We start from the raw sequence: 17,327 nt of genomic DNA, 5'->3' as shown, positions 1-17,327 counted from the left end.
CAGAGAGATGGTTAAATGCACTCACTGCTCGTGCAGATAACAGGAGTTCACTTCCCAGCACGTGGCGGCTCACAACCATCTATAATTCCAGTTCCAGGTGATACTCTCTTCCGGCCTCCATGGGCACTGCACATACAGGGTGCACATACATACAGGAGAAACATTCATGTACCCCCCAAAAAAGTAAATAAATCTTTTTTTTTTAAAAAAAAAACATTCATTTATTATGTGTACAGTGTTCTGCCTGCAGGTCAGAAGAAGGCACCAGATCTCATTATAGATGGTTGTGAACCACCATGTGGTTGCTGGAAATTGAACTCAGGACTATCTGGAAAAGAAGTCAGTGCTCTTAACCTCTGAGCCATCTCTCTAGCCCCAAAAGTAAATAAATCTTAAAAAAGAAATACTACTTTTGAATTTGGAAAAAAGGTGCATTTTAATATGTTAGGCAAAGCGAAACCATTAAAAGCACCTCTCTGTATGCACATTCCTTCAAATGTATATTCTTGGCCATTCTTACACATTTATTCTCTTACAATAACTTTATGACCACTTGATCTAATTAAAAATGTTAGACGTGCATGTAATTCCAGTGCTTGAGAGGCTGTGGTGGGAGGGTTGCCAGTTAAGGCCAGCCTGAACTACATAGAGACCCTGTCTTAAAGGAGAGGAGGAGGTACTGTAGCTGGAATTACGTTAAATTTCTATGTTATGTTGGGAGAATTGACTTTTCTTTGTGAGTTGCGTGTGTGTGTGTGTGTGTATGTGTGTGTGTGTGTGTGTGTGTGTGTGTGTGTGTGTGTGTGTGTGTGTGTTTACACATGGAGACCAGAGAATGACTTCAAGTGTCATTCCTCAGGAGCCATCTACCTGTCACTGTCCGGGAACTAAGCAGGGTAGACTTGCACAACCTGGGGACCCACCTGTCTCTGCCTCCCTGGAGCTAAGATGTCGAGCTGGCACTACCGCACTTTACTCTTCCAGGGCTTGAAGTGGCTGCACAGGGAGCGCTCTCCCGACTGTGCGGTCTCCCCAGCTGACAACTGACACGCTTATATCAAGGCTCCATCCAGATGTATAGTATATATTTCCAATTTCTTCACATTATGTATTTAAAAGTCTGAATATTTTCACAATTCAATGAGAATCGAGGTGAGGTTGAGAATATTTTGTGCATTTTTGTATTCCAGCATTTGTTGGAATAATTTAGCACAATTCTTCTCTCAGCCAAAGTAACCTGTGTCTTATGCTCGATGACAGTTTCGTGCTAGTTTATTTCATTGTCAATATGCTTTGTCTGTTGAAACATCTTAAGCCGGCATGGTGGTGCATGCCTATAATCCAGCACTGGGGAGAAGAGGTGGGTGGATTTCTGTAAGTTTGAGGTCAGTTTGGGATACTTTTTTTTAAAGGTCAAAAAGGCTAATTTATACACATCTGAAGTTTTCCAGACAATCCATAAACCTATAAAGAATAAAATAAACAATGCCTGGAATTCTCCACCACTTTTTGGTGTATTTAATACCAGAGTATTTTCCCGTTTTCTGTACACAAACATATGCTCATATCTGCACACATGCATACTTAGTACACATAAATTTATGTGCACTTGCATCATCTAATGTACATATCTCAGATATTTATATGCATCTTACATATACACATACATACATACACCCAGATGGGCTGACACTAATAAGAATGGGCTTTTAACTACATCACGAGCATCTCTTAATACACATTACCATTTTTAGAAAAATGTGTCTATTCCTTCATAAGGGTGCAAAGAACTTACTTAATAAGTCCATTTTTTTTTGTTTTGAGACAGGGTATCTCTATGTAGCCCTGGCTGTCCTGGAGCTTGCTATGTAGACCAGGCTGGCCTTGATTTTGATGTGATTGATTCTGCTTTACAAGTGCCAGGACTATCAGCCAGCCTACACTCCTTGTTAAATGTGCATACACATCTCTCCTGTTCCCCATCAGCTACTTACTCTTTTCCTATAATCTTCTTGGAACACAAGTTCTTGATTTCAATGTTTCATAGTCTGTACTTAGCCTGGTGTGATCTGTTTAAGACACGTTGGCCTGGCCCTTGGCTCTATGATGACCTCCTTCCTGTCTCTCTAATGCTTTTTCTTTTGTTGTTCACTTGATGATCAGCTGGGATTGATGTGATGTGAGTTAGGAATCAAGAAACTCTTGTTTCCCATGGACATCAGCACCAATTTCAGGGGATCTGAGTTCGGTTCCCAGCACCATGTCAGGTGGTTCACAACCACATATGACTCCAGATTCAGGGGATCTGACACCCTTTAATTGTCTCCACAGATGCCCCCTTTACACATAGTACACACACACACACACACACACACACACACACACACACACACACACATACACACACACACACAGACCCACAGACAGACAGACAGACAGACAGACACACATGCACATAGACTCAGGCAGACAGACAACAGAAACACAGACAGACAAAGACAGATAGACACACAGACACACACAGAAACCCTCAGACAGACACATACACACACAGACAGATACACTCACATAGACACACAGAGAAACCCTCAGACAGACACATACACACACAGACACAGATGCACACAAACATACACAGATAGATGACAGACACACAGACAGAGACAGACACACACAGAGACAGACACACTCACATAGATACACACAGAGACCCTCAGACAGACACACACACACAGACATAGATGCACACAGACATACACAGATAGATGACAGACACACAGAGACGACAGACAGACCCAGAGACACAGACACACACACACACACACACACACACACACACACACACACACACACACTTTTTCATTGTGCTGCTCTTGTTACAGGTGAGAACATGCATGAACTAGGGAGGTAGAATGCTTGACTAGAATGCATGTACACAACCTGGGTTCAATCCCCAGCAGCACAAAGGCAAAATGGAACTTCCCCAAAGCATCAACACAATATAGCCAGAAAAACAGTTCCACACACTAAGTCAGGTGTGGTGGCACACAGTCTCAATTTAGCATCAACAGTCAGATCCCTCGGGTTCCCGGCCAAGCAGTCGACTCCTTATCAGAGAGCCCTAGGTAATGGGTTTAATCCACAGAGTCTATTTAATGAGCAAAAAATGTATTTGTGGGTTAACTCACAACCACAGGAGATTTATCGTAAGGTCCAGAAAAGTTGAGTTATGTCCCACACTGATCTGCCTGGTCCAAGATCTTAGCATCCAAATCATGAGGTAACCAAGAGAGATCTTGTACGTGCATGCAGGTCTTAACGGTCCCCCAGTGGCCACACCCAAGGGGCATGTACCTCAAGGTCATAGACAGGTGTAACAGTTATCTGCTACCTCACTAGGGGCTGTGCTTCAGGGCATGGCTCAAACAGCCACCCACTACATCTCCCCCTTTTGTCTAAATAAGAAAGTTCTAACCTAACACAAAACTATATACAATAGGAATGATTATTAAGTATTGTCCAGCAGAAATAATGGGTAAAGACCTAAGCAAAATGGAACTACAACCAACAAGAACATCAAACAAGAAACATGTATGCAAATCCAGAGATGTCCAGAACATAGGTAAATGGTATGTTAGAGAGATTATTCCAAAAGCTGTCCTATCCTGAAGAAACTGAATCTAGTACTTAGTGTATATTTTACTGTGGAAAACTTGAACATTTTTAATATCAAAATGGAAAGTTTGTGTTTATTCTGGATAGAGAAAGGATCCTCCAAAAGCAAGGACAAGCATGGAAAGAAATAGAATCATGACGACAATGGTCCCTTTTTATTGGTTTTCTTCTGTCCCACACCAGGCAGCTCTTCTGATATGAGACAGAATCTCTTAACTTTTTCTTCTAGCAACATGCTTGGGTTTAGAGAAGGAGAGAGCCATATTCCAACTCCAAAGCCAGCTTGATTTATAATTGAATTGGAACCATAACTTTTTTTTAGAGTTAAAGAGATATAGATGTTAGGCAGTGAGATATTATCCTGTATATATTGATACCAATAGATTCTTTCCTTTTGCTGTAGACGTCTGGATATCCAAGGTTTTATGATTTTTGGAAAATGGGTGTTTCTATTATCCTGTAAAGACAAAAAAACAGAACCCTGCCCCAACCCTTGCTTGTTGAGTTTTTCTTACAACTTGTAGAGATGTCATATTGGTGGATGAGCTGTCACTTCTCCTCATCAAGGGATTTCTCCTGTTCAAATTGAATTTTTATTAATTTTGTTGGTATCCATAGCTTTTCTTTTCCTGCAGAAACAAAAGCAAAACCCCTTCCCCAACGTAGGACATATCCTGGTTTCCATTCTGGGGTCAACACATCTTTGAAGTAAACAGGTTGGTTTAGCTCAGGAGTTTTTTCTGTTGTCCAATGTCTCTCTGCAGCTGTTGTCCCTTTCCCATCAGCATTGAGAAAAGTCAAGGTTAATAAAGCATTATGTAATCTATTTCTAGGGGTTATTGTTACCTCTTTCTGTTTATTTAGCACATATCCTTTAAAGTTTAGTTGGATATTTCTATGACTGCTTGGCCTGTAGGATTGTGTGATATACCTGTAATATGCTTTATATTGTAATAAGCAAAAAAAAAGTCTCATTTTATTTGAAACATATGCTGGAGCATTGTCAGTCTTAATTTGTACAGGTATTCCCGTGATGGCCATAATTTCCAATAGGTGTGTAATCACAGAATCAGCTTTTTCAGAACTCATAGGAGTTGCCCATTGAAATCCTGAATAGGTGTCAATGTTATGGTATACATATTTTAATCTTCCAAATTCTGTGAAATGAAACAATCCATCTGTCAAATTTCATTTCTTTGTATACCTTTTGGATTGCTTCCTGCAGGGAATGGAGTTTGGTTATAGAAGGAACAAGTAGGACTTCTTAAAAAAAAAAAAAAAAAAAAAAAAACCAGTTTCCTTGGCTTGTTGCCAAGTGATGGAGAGAGAAATCCTTCTTCAAACCCTTGCTAATTTACATGGTGTTTCTTATGAAATTCTGAGGCTTCTAGCATATTACCTATTATTAACTGATGAATCTCATCATTACCTTGTTCCAGAGAACCTGGGTTTAATTCCCAGCACCCACTACACCTAGGTGCCAGTGAGAGATCCTCTCAAAACAACGATGTGGATAGCTCCTGAGGAACACACCAGAGGTTGGACTCTGTCCCCTGACCCCCTGCCCTACCACACTGTGAGTGGGTCTGCTCCAGACTCTTCCTCTGTCCTCCTGGGTAGTTTGTCCTTGTGACCAAACTACTCTCATTATTGTAGCATTTTTAAAAATCTTGCTGTTCAAGTTTTATTCCTCTTCTTCAAATTCTTCTCCTCCATTCTTGGTCATTCTCCTGTTAGACTCCTGTGTTTGGTGTGCACTTTCCAACCCCAGGGCCTTTGCATGTGTCCCCTCTGCTGAGACTCCCTGACTTTCTAGGTTCTTATATTTCACCTCCAGGGTCACTTCCTCAGAGATGCCTCCACTGACCTGGCTAATTGCCCCAGGGAAGCACGCCACACTAACCCACTTTCCATTTGTAATATTGCTTACCACTGATTTTACATTTACTCCTGTGAGTATTTGATCATAACTCATCTACTGGGTTCCACAGGGGAGAGGGCCACGGTGATTTTCTTTATTGATGTAATAAGGGTTCAGCACAACCAGACACACCATCAAAAGTTTTTGCATAAGTGAAGAAAAGGGTCCCTTGTTTATGGTGATCCATGTGTACCTGTCCACGTGTGCCCTTGCTTGCTTGTGTCTGAGCAAAACATTCAGTGTGCTATTCTGGTGGGAATAGTGACACACCACCCTCACAGCAGGAGACTGGTGCAGATCGGGCTCCTCCACCGCCCATCCCCTCTGCTGTCCATGCCTGCTGCGCTCTCGTCTCTGAGTGGCGAGGAAGACGCAGGTCTCCAGCTGCCTCTCTCCGCTGCCCTTGTGCAGTTGCTGCCAGTTGTGCATGCCGATTACTGTGAATGCCACCATCTGGTACGCCACGTGGACATCATAATCTTTTCTTAATTACATTAGCAGCGCAATCAGTTACTGCATTACAAGGCCGGCGATGAGCTTTTAAATCTTGGTGGAAATCATAAATAATTGCACTAAATACCAGGCGCCAGATGTGTGTGCCAACTTTGGTTGCACTAGATAAATAGTAACCTTACCAGAGTGCTAGACAGCAGGCGGTCCGGCCGGCCGGCCACAGGGCCACACCACACCTGGGCCTCCACTGCAGGAAGGCGTCGTCAGCCGCTCACCCTAAGGCAGTCTGTGGAAGGAGGCAGAGGCTCTGGGAGGTGTGGGTGCGAGCCAGAGGAGCTGATTCTTAGGGCCAGAGCCAGACTGCGTGAGGACAAAATGTTGAGAAAGACAAAGAGAAAATGAAGTGGGTGGATTGGGAGGGAGGAGGGGGGAAGGGAGGGAGGGAGGGAGAGACAGACAGACAGACAGACAGACAGACAGACAGACAGACAGACAAAGACGGACAGACAGGGACAGAGATAGAGAGACAGAGAAACAGGGACAGAGACACACACACAGAGGGGTGGAGAATAGGAAGAACGGGAGGGAAGGAACGGCCATAAGCCGCACTGACGACAGTTTGAGTGTGGCAGGGACACAAAGACACGGAGCCTTAGAAATCCCAGGAGCCGGAGGCTGGGGAGACACAGGGAGACCTTGTTTCAGCTGAACTGGCAGGCAGCTGGCAGGGACCCCAGCACCAGCTCAACTGCTGGGGCAAGAGCCATGTGACCAGAGAGAGGGTGGGTGAAGCTGTGGCCAGGCCTAGTGGGCTTCCAATAGAAGGATTCTTTTCTTTCCTCTCCTTGACTCTAAGAGGGAGGGAGGGGTCATGGCAGGCCCAGAAGTGACAGTTTCCTTTTGCAAAGGTCATGGCAGAAGCTTCCAATAGATGGGAGGAGGCTCAGGGCTAGGGAAGTCTTTTGGTGGGAGTGTGTGTGTGTGTGTGTGTGTGTGTGTGTGTGTGTGTGTGTGTGTGTCTGAGACAATCTGATAAGTTAGCCAGGTCAAGTGCAAGCCAGAGGATAACAATGGTGTGTGAGAAATCATAGAGACAGAGACAGAGACAGAGAAACAGAGACAGAGACAAAGAGAGAGGGAGATAGATAGAGAGAGAGATAGATGACAGACAGACAGACAGACACAGATATGGCTCAGGTGAGGAGAGCAAAGGGAAAAGAAATGCCGAACCTTAGGTAAGCAGCTGGTTGAAGGTGTCTCTTCTCACTTGTGACATGTCACCCAGATGGACTTAAAATGCGTAAGTCCCCGGACAAAAGAACAGGAGGGGAGGCCCAGTGGACCAGATGTGAACCCGACGCTGGAAGCAGGTACATGATGGCACCTGGCTTGCAGGGCCAGCAAAGCTGGGTCCTCAGCCTATACAGGGAAAGTAGCCAGCCCCATGCAGCAGGCTGGGTATGGTCACAGGGGTGGAGAGACTGACAGGGGAGACAGGGGACATCTTTCCACAACCAGGGGCCATCCGCACTTTCTACCAAGGCAATGCCTCTGAGAGGGGGCTGGCACAGCCTCTGGACTTGGGACTCTGAGGAAAGGGAGAGACCCGGACTGACCCTGGGAGATAATACTGTAAGATCTACAGTATGAAAGGCTTGTCCTTCTCCCCCACACGGCTCACAGCGCTGGCTCCTAGCCTGAGTGCAGCACCCACATCCCTTCTTACTCCAAACCAGTGTGGAAAGAACTGTGTTCTGAAAAAGCCACTTGTGGGGATGATTATGATACCCTCTGGTGATAGGGCTGTCTTGCTGATTTCTTGTGGGTGCACCCAGAGCATCCTATATCCATGGCATCGTGCCACACTCTTGAATATGAATAGCAGCATGGCACTGACAGCTATGTGTGAGAAATTCTAGGAGAAAGACGGAGATCAAACATTTAAGTAAATCAAAAAAGGCAACTAGGAGGGAAAAGCGATGAGGTTCACATAAGCACCCTTTAATAACATCCTGAGAAGATGAGACAAAGCAAGGTGACATAAAATAAGGTTAAAGTGATAGAATTAGAAGGAAATGTCTAGAGAACCTGGAAGGGTTGAGTGCGGTGACTCAGGGAGGTCGGGAGGTCCTGTCACCGGTCACTTCAGCTCCAGGGGATCTGATGCCCTCTCTGGCCTCTGTGGGCATCTGCACAAATGGAGCATACGTATACGCACACACAAGCACATACACACAAATTTTTAAAATGTAACAGTTGATTCTATGTTTTCCTTTGAATATGCTGCTAGAAACAGCCTATAGGTAAGTGAGGGGGAAACCAGGAAGAAAAAATAAGAATCGGATCCAGAAAATAAGACTCAATGGAAAGGCAAAGGGAAAAACGGGAATAGAAAAAGCAAAGCAATGATTAACTATGAAAAAAACAAAAGCTGTGAAGAAAAGAATACATTCAGACCAGATGTGGTGGCGCACGCCTTTAATTCCAGCACTCGGGAGGCAGAGGCAGGAGGATCTCTGTGAGTTCAAGGTTGGCCTGGTCTACAAGCGAGTTCCAGGACAGTCAGAGCTGTTGTTACACAGAGAAACCCTGTCTCAAAATTATATATATATACACTCATAGTACACTTCATGACTCAGCTATAGCCAATATTTTTATAGCCTTATCTATGTAAATAGTGAATATTCAATTAACAAAAATTGTGAAAGAGCTGTTGTTAGGATGGGGGGAGGGAGAGGTGCGGTTAGAGGACTGAAGTCTCATCTGCCTCACTAGAAAGGCACTAGATAGATCTCCCTGCTACAATATGGAGCTGGCAGTGTAAACAGTTATTCTGAAATATGAAAATAAATGGAAGAAGAGACATGAAAAGTTGAAATTGGCTGCATTTGTTAGCTTTCCATCACTATAATGAAATACCTGAGCCAACACATTTATTTAACTCATGGTTCTGATGGTTCAAGCTTAAGCTCAAACAAATCTACTTCCCTTTGGGGCTGGAGGGTTGGATCCTTTGGTGTGTGTGTGTAAATCCACCCACAGCAGGCACAAGGGAGGAGAAAAAAAAGGATCTGTGTACGTTGCCGCAACCCCTCTCAAGGGCATGCCCACAATAACTTAAGGGCCTTCCACGAGGTCCTACCCCATGAAGGTCCACTTACCTTCCACCCTGAGGATGAAGACCTCTGGGGGGCACTCATCACACCACAGATCTCATGGCAGAGACACTGGGAGTGTGGCAGGGGTGAGGCATTTTGTCACTGACGTTGGCCGTTTGACTTCTAAACAACATGTGCGTTCTTTGGTAGAAGTTTAATACTTCAAGCTGGTGGTGTGGCTCAGTGGTAGAACACTTGCCTGATGTGCAGGAGGCCCTGGGTTTGAGCTTTAGCACTGGTGATGTGGGGGTGGGGAAGAAAAAAAAAGCCCAGAACGGTGGCTGGTTGTACCCAAGAGCAGAAGGAGCGACTTTGGTGTGGGTCCTTCCCACCTCTCCTCTCTGGCTGTGTCAGGAGAGGCGGGGTCAGTCTTCCATGTCACCAGGCCTACGGTTCCCCCTGTCACTGTCTGTCTGTTTCTCAACGAAGAGCATGCGGGGGTGGTTTCTTCTCTACCTTTTAATCCTATTTACTTTAAAGTTGATCAGGCCCAGGCCCCTGCCACATCTACAAGTGAGCATGACTGTGTTTCTGCTCTAAGCTTTTAGTCTGGGTTGAGGAGAGAAGCTGGACTCAGCGCGGAGCAGAGGCCGTGTGTCCATTCATCTGTAGTTGGACCAAAGCTGACTGAAGGCATTTTCAAACGAGCCGCTGTTGTTGTTGTTGTTGTTATTATTATTTCGTTTCTCATAGTCTGTGACAAACACACAGAACTTGGAGGGCTCTCCAGGTCCAAACCATTGCAGATAGTACAGCAGAGAGCCCGGGGCTTAGTTTTTTGTTTATATGTACAATTTGAATTCATTCTGTTTCCCTCCCTCTCTCCCTCCCTGCCTCCCTCCCTCCCCTCCCCCTCCATTTGAGGGATTGTTAGGATTATGCTGATGGTAGGATTATTCTTTAACATTTTCTATATTAAAAAATCTAATAAATGGTATCTTTAAAAAAGCAATATATAACCAAAAGCTATTAGAAATACCAAGATGAATCTGGCAAAATCACTGTCTTAATGAGATACCTTAACATTATTACATTGTTTAGTCTTTGTCAAATCGAGTAGGCAAAAGAGAAATAAAACCATGGAAGAGATGAGTAATTTCATTAATAGTGTTGTTTACTAGGTGTTTCACGTGCTGTAGCCTGCATAGAACACACCGTTTTAACCTGTTCCATTTAGCACTTAAGAACGTTTATCCTTTTTCTAACTCACATGAGCCATTTTTCTCCCTTTTAAAAGTCAGAAAGTTAAAGCCATAGGAAGGTAGAGTGGTTCTGCCTCAGCTCTACTGTGGAGTATCTGGGACCATGCTTATTCCTATCCAAAAGATACACTATCTTATTTGAATGCAATGGAATAAAGCATCGTGATTGATGACTTGATGGGGTTTAAAATCACCATGGAAACAAATCTCTGGGCCTGTCTGTGAAGACTTACCCAGATTAGGTTGAGGTTGGGATCCTTGACTGAATGCCAGGGAGAAAGTGAGCTGAGCACCAGCGTCCATTGCTCTCTGCCTCCTGACTGCAGACACATGTGGCCGGCTGCTTCACACTTCTCCTGACTGCAGACACATGTGGCCAGCTGCTTCACACTCCTTCTGACTGCAGACACATGTGACTGGCTGCTTCACACTCCTTCTGACTGCAGACACATGTGGCTGGCTGCTTCATACTTCTCCTGACTGCAGACACATGTGGTCGGCTGCTTCACACTCCTGCTGACTGCAGACACATGTGGCTGGCGGCTTCACAAGCCTGCTGCATGCTTTTTCAGTCATGGCAGCTCTTATTCTCCAGCTACGAGCCAACATAAACCCTTCTCTTCTTAAATTGGCTAGGTAACTTGGTGCAGCAGTGAGAAACTGAACCAACACAACATCCAATTACAAAGTTTAAGCCAAGGGTATAAAAGTTTTTAGGAGCTATGGCAAGTTCACCCCCACATATTTGAAAACAATGTAACATCTCTTACAACTTTGTGGAGTTCTTTATCGAATTTTACAAGTTGTTCCAGAATTAACATAGAAACAAATGTACATGGATGGATGAAATGAGGAAAAGAAGCCATTTGAATTTCTTCTTTAACTTTTTTTGGGGGGTAGAGAGATGGATAAACACCTAAGAACATGGGACTCAGGTTCAATTCCTAGCATGCACATGGTAGCTCACCACCATCCTTCACTCCAGTTCCAGGGGATCCAATGCCCTTTTCTGGCCTTCAAGGGCACCATACACATGCGATACACAGACTTGCAAGTTGGCAAAACACCCCCACACATAATATAATAGAATAAACTTTTTAATTGAAATTTGCATTATGTGTATTTATTTTCTGTGTGGGTATGATCATATATATGTGTTGACATATGGAGACATGTGGAGTTAGGGGACAGCCTTGGCCCAGGTCGCCAGTCCTGGCAGTGAGTTCTTTACCCGTCTCCATCTCACTGGTCCCATCTGTATTTCTTCTAAGATTTACAATTTCATAAAATTAGAGAATGTATTCTTTATTACTGTGTATGCACATGAATGGCAGGCATGCCATGCACCTGTGTGGAGGTCAGAGGACAATTTTGTAGAGTTGATTCTCTCCATCTGTCATGTGGATCTTAGATGAACTCAGGTCCTCAAGCTTTTTCGGTAAGCACCTTTACCCACCGAACCATCTCGCTGGCTCAGGAGATATTTCTAAATGGTGGGATAATAGTGCCCCAAACGACAACTAAGTTAACATAACTAAGTAGAATTCAGAGACTCGTGACCACTGAGTTATTGGCCTAAAACTGTTTGAGGAAAGAAGCATTATTTGACTGACAGCCACGGGTGACTGTCTGGGTCAGGAAGAAAAATGGAATGACAGCCTTATCTCACCTCCCACGGGTAGAAGTCCCAGAAGCAAAAATCCTGGCACCCATGTGGTGGAAGAGAGAACCAACTCCTACTAGTTGTAGTTCTCTGACCTCCACATGTGTGCCATGAAACACACATGCACAGGTACATACACACATGTATGGACATGGACACACACACACACATGAACACACATGGACACAGATGCACATACATGGACACACAACACATACACACAAACATCCACGGACACACATGGATACAGACACACATGGACACACAACACACAGGGACACACATGGACACAGACAAAATAAATGCAATAAAAACAATTTTTAGCCGGGCGGTGGTGGCGCACGCCTTTAATCCCAGCACTCGGGAGGCAGAGCCAGGCGGATCTCTGTGAGTTCGAGGCCAGCCTGGACTACCAAGTGGAAAGTTCCAGGAAAGGCGCAAAGCTACACAGAGAGACCCTGTCTTGAAAAACCAAAAAAAAAAAAAAAAACAATTTTTAAAATAGCGCAACTGTATGGGAAGAAGTCAAGGAGACTGTGGTCACTCTGGGGTCAGAGTGCACGAAGTTGCAGTGCCAAGCTGAATGAACTTGACCCCATCTATGACAGTGTGCTGAGCATTGACAACCCACTTAAGGGCTGAAGAGTTGGGACCAGGAAATCACCCTGTGAACAGAGCTCAGTGGAGCTGGAGAGTGGTTAAGAGCACTGGCTGCTCTCCCAGAGGACCTCCGTTCAAATCCCAGCACCCACATGGCAGCTCACCGCTGTCTCTGACTCCAAGATCCAACACCCTCACACAGACACACATGCAGGCAAAATGCCAATGCACATAAAATAAAAATAAATGTTTTTTTAAGAAAACAAGAGCCAGTGAGTTGGATCAGCAGGTAGAGGTGCTTGCCACCAAAGAACAAAGAAGAGGGGGTGAGGGGGGCAGGGAAGAGAGAGAGGGGAGAGGGAAAGAGAGGAGAGACTGTGGGCAGGAACCACAGAGAAGGAAATGAGGGGCTTGGCAATCCGATTAATGCTGATTCATTTCATTGGGGGACTAATTATAAAATAAACAGAGGCAATTGTTGCTCTCTAGAATTTTTTCTAAAATATCTGTGTGTGTGCGCGTGCATATGTCTCTGTGTGTGTGTGTGTGTGTGTGTGTGTGTGTGTGTGTGTGTGTGTGTGTACCTCTCTCTGTGTGTATATAAGTCCCAGCCATCGCACACCACATGTGGTGATCAGAGTATGACACCATGTGGGTCCCAGGGACTGAACTCAGGTCATCAGGCTTGGCAGCAAGCACCTTTGCCCACTAAACTGTCTCTCCTGCCCTCATTAGCAATTGTTTTCAAGAGCAAATGCATCCATTGCCAGGGGACAGGAGCAGTAGATTCATCCATGAACAGAGAAATATAAAATGCAACTAAAAATGTGCATGAGCTGGCACTCCTGCTCTGAGGGGCTTTGGGCAAGAGCAGGATGATCAAACGCACGCTCTGAAGCATGCCAGCTGCCCGCCCTTGCTTCTGTCTCAGAGAAAGAAACACTGGCATGCGTTCCTATCCACCTTTTTTGTCTCTGTGTGGTGTTGAGTGCAGCATTTTCTATCCCAGCAAAACCTGGAAGCAATCTCAGTGCCCATCAAACAGAATATGGTCCAGGAAACCACATCTGACCCATATGCAAGACACTGCAATAGTTGAAGTGAGTGCATTGACTACATAGCTATTATCAGGAAAAGATGGTCATGCCCAGAAAAGAGAGAAGCAGAATGTGTGTGTGTAGGATAGCTTCAATGGTGAACGACAACAAAACAGTCTGCTTTCTCCAAGCTCCCACGTTTACAACGGGCAGGAGGGCTAGAGAAAGACAATAAAGCAAGCTGGACGATATGGTGCTCTTTCTTCTCCCACCCAGAGTCCTCCTCAAACACTGCATAAAATAGTCTGTGAGACTTTCAAACTACAGTCTTTTACACACATGCTTATATGTGTGTGCACCTGCTACAGAAGTGTGTGTGTACACACTCCACATAAATGAAAATACCCAGAACTAAGAATCAAATAGGGATGTTTTTAAGATTTATTTTTATTGTTAATTATGTGTGCTTGCGTGTGTCTGTGTGGCTATGTGTATGTGAGTGCAGGTGCCTGTAGAGGGCAGAAGATGGTGTACTATGCCTCTGAAGTTCCTGGTGTATGTGAGGCACCGGATGTAGGTGCTGGGAACCAAACTCAGGTCCTCTGCAAGAGCAGTCCATGCTCTTATCCATTAAGCCATCTCTCCAGCCCTGAGAGGGATAACTTCTTTGTTTGTTTGCTTGTTTTCTCTCTCTGTAGATTGGGCTGGCCTGGAACTCACAGAGATCCTCCTGCTCCTGCCTTCCAAGTGCTGGGATTAATGGTGTGCGCCACCATATCAGTCTTACTCTGTGTGTGTGTTTGTTTTTAACTAGGTCTGTAGGCTAGACTGAAATTCAGTGGCCTTGGGATGAGGAGGCCAGACATTAAATGCATAATTAATACGGAAAAGTTTTAAAATAAATGTTGCATTAAATTTCTTTCCAAGAGTGAGATGGACAACATTGGGGGAGTGGCTCTCAGAGTCCTCAACATCTGGGGACAAGGGCGTGGTTATTAACTTCAGACGTTGGTAACTCAAGCATACAACATATAAATGTAATCATGCCCTCTGAAAGCAGAGAAATAATTGTTGAAAGTTCGAGGGGCTGGGGAGATGGCTCAGCTGTTAAGATCACTGGCTGCTCTTCCAGAGGACCCAGATTCAATTCCCAGATGCCATCTTGTGGCTCATAATTGTCTGTAACTCCAGTCTCAGGAGATAGGACACCCTTTTCTGGCCTCCACACCCACTACATGTATGTGATACACACACGCACCGGTAAAACATCTGTATCCATAAGATAAAAATAAAAGTTAAATAAAAAAAAAAAGTCAGGTGGTGGTAGCTCACACCTTTAGTCCCAGAGGCAGGCAGATCTCTATGAGTTTGAGGCCAGCCTGGTCTACAGAGTGAGTTCCAGGACAGCCAGGGCTACATAGTGAAACCCTGTCTCAAAAAACAAAACAAACAACAACAACAACAAAGTTTGAGCCATCTGGGAAGAAGAAGGAAGACAGAAATAAACGAACCTGATTGGCTAGAGAGATGATGGAAAATGAATTAAAAGAACTCGAGCAAAGAACACAGTCACAGCAAACAGGAAGCCCAAATGAGACCGTAGCAGGGAAACTCGGCACTAAAATATCTACGAGTGGACGAGACCTCTCACTGGAAAGACAGAGTGCCCAGACTGGGGTAAGAAAGACTGAGAACCAAGATAACAAAACAAAAAGTGTCAAGTTAGAGAAATTCAGTCCAAAAGCCGGGGTGCCGCTGCATTAGGATCTGGAAAACCAGACTTTGGAGGCAAAAGCAAGGATACAGATAGAGTGGTGCTCAGTGATCGTCACAGCTGACAAGACCTGAGAACCCCGAATTTGTGTGCACCCCGACAAGCTCAAATACGTAAAGCCAAACTTTGCTGGAACTGTAAGGAGAAATAGGGAAAACCAAAGCCACTGAGGGAAATTTGTGAAGTTCCCTCTCCTTTGTATGTCAAGCAGGCAGGATGTAAACCAGCGGGATAATGAAGAGCCAAGTAGCATCATTAGCAGGTGGAGAGTTACAGCTTCTAAGTGTTGCACAATTTTTTTGTTTTTCGAGACAGGGTTTCTCTGTGTAGTTTTGGTGCCTGTCCTGGATCTTGCTCTATAGACCAGGCTGGCCTCGAACTCACAGAGATCCTCCTGACTCTGCCTCCCGAGTGCTGGGATTAAAGGCATGTGCCACCACCACCCAGCTATGTTGCGCAAATATTAAAAGGTCTTTTAATAAAAAACCCGGAGCCAGATATTGGGGTAAATGCTGAAAGACAAAGGAACAAGCCATTGCCACATCTCACCTCTAGGACTCCTCAGTCTGAAAAGGCTTCAGCCGAAAAGTCTTCAGTTCCTGTCTCTTCACACCTTATATACCTTTCTCCACCCAGCTATCACTTCCTTGTTAGTGCTGGGATTAAAGGCATGTGTGCTTCCCAAATACTGGGATTAAAGGCATGAGATCTCAAGTGCTAGGATTAAAGGTGTGTCATTCCCAAGGACTGGGATTAAAGGTGTGTGCCGCCACTGCCTGGCTCTGTTTCTCTCCTAGACTGAGTCAATCTCATGTAATCCAAGGTGGATTTGAACTCACAGAGATCCAGACAGATCTCTGCCTCCCAAGTGCTAGGATTAAAGGTGTGTGCCACCACTGCCTGGAATCTATGTTTAATCTTGTGGCTTTTCTGTTCTCTGATCTTCAGGCAAATTTTATTAGGGTACATGATATATCACCACATTTCCCCCTTTTTGTCTAAAATAATAAAAGAAAGTTATAACTAATATAAGAAAAACTATATATAAGAAGTACAATAAGTATATACAGTCAAGAATTACATTAACAATGTCCAGTCCATTAATATTTGACAAATTCAGAGAAAATACTCCATTATTTATCCTATTTTGGTGATTCCAAAATGTTGTACCTAGTTCACTTTCTATCCTAACTTGTATTATCAACCCAAAACTATCTTTTGATCTAAGAATGTTATTATCGAAGTTAGTGAATCATCAGCCTTTTACTAGCGAGTGGTTATAAAAATCAACCATGAAGCAGGAAACCAGACTAGTTATGTAGACCATGTGCTCCAGAAACAATACAGCAAAGTCAAATGTTAATCATCCGTAGACTGCCAAACACCCTAGTCATTTGTAAGTAAAGCTAAAGTCAAAACGCCGTATTTCAAAAGCCTATGGGAAGCAATAGCAAGAAAACGTAGTAAACAGAAAATCAAGCTAAGCATCCAATTCAATAAAAACAGAATAAACTTAAAAGGTAATAACAAAGAAATAATAGAAATCAATTCTATGAATAGCGAAGAGAGGATAGGTAATCAAGCTGCTCTTCGCAAATGTCTTTCTTAGCTGTTTTGTTGCTGTGAAGGGACACCATAATGAAGGCAACCTGTAAAGACAGCACTTAATTGGGGTCTTGCTTACATGTCAGAGATTCAGTCCATACTATCATCACCATCACCACCATCATCACCACCATCACCATCATCATCACTACCACCATCACCTCACCGTCACCATCATCATCACCATCATCACCATCATCATCACCACCACCATCACCTCACCATCACCATCATCATCA

This window comes from Peromyscus californicus, unplaced genomic scaffold (assembly GCF_007827085.1).
Source record: "Peromyscus californicus insignis strain IS unplaced genomic scaffold, ASM782708v3 Scaffold_7__1_contigs__length_154581171, whole genome shotgun sequence".
Classification (NCBI taxonomy): Eukaryota; Metazoa; Chordata; class Mammalia; order Rodentia; family Cricetidae; genus Peromyscus; species Peromyscus californicus.
The sequence above is the reverse complement of the archived record's forward strand: the minus strand, read 5'-3'. Positions refer to the sequence as shown.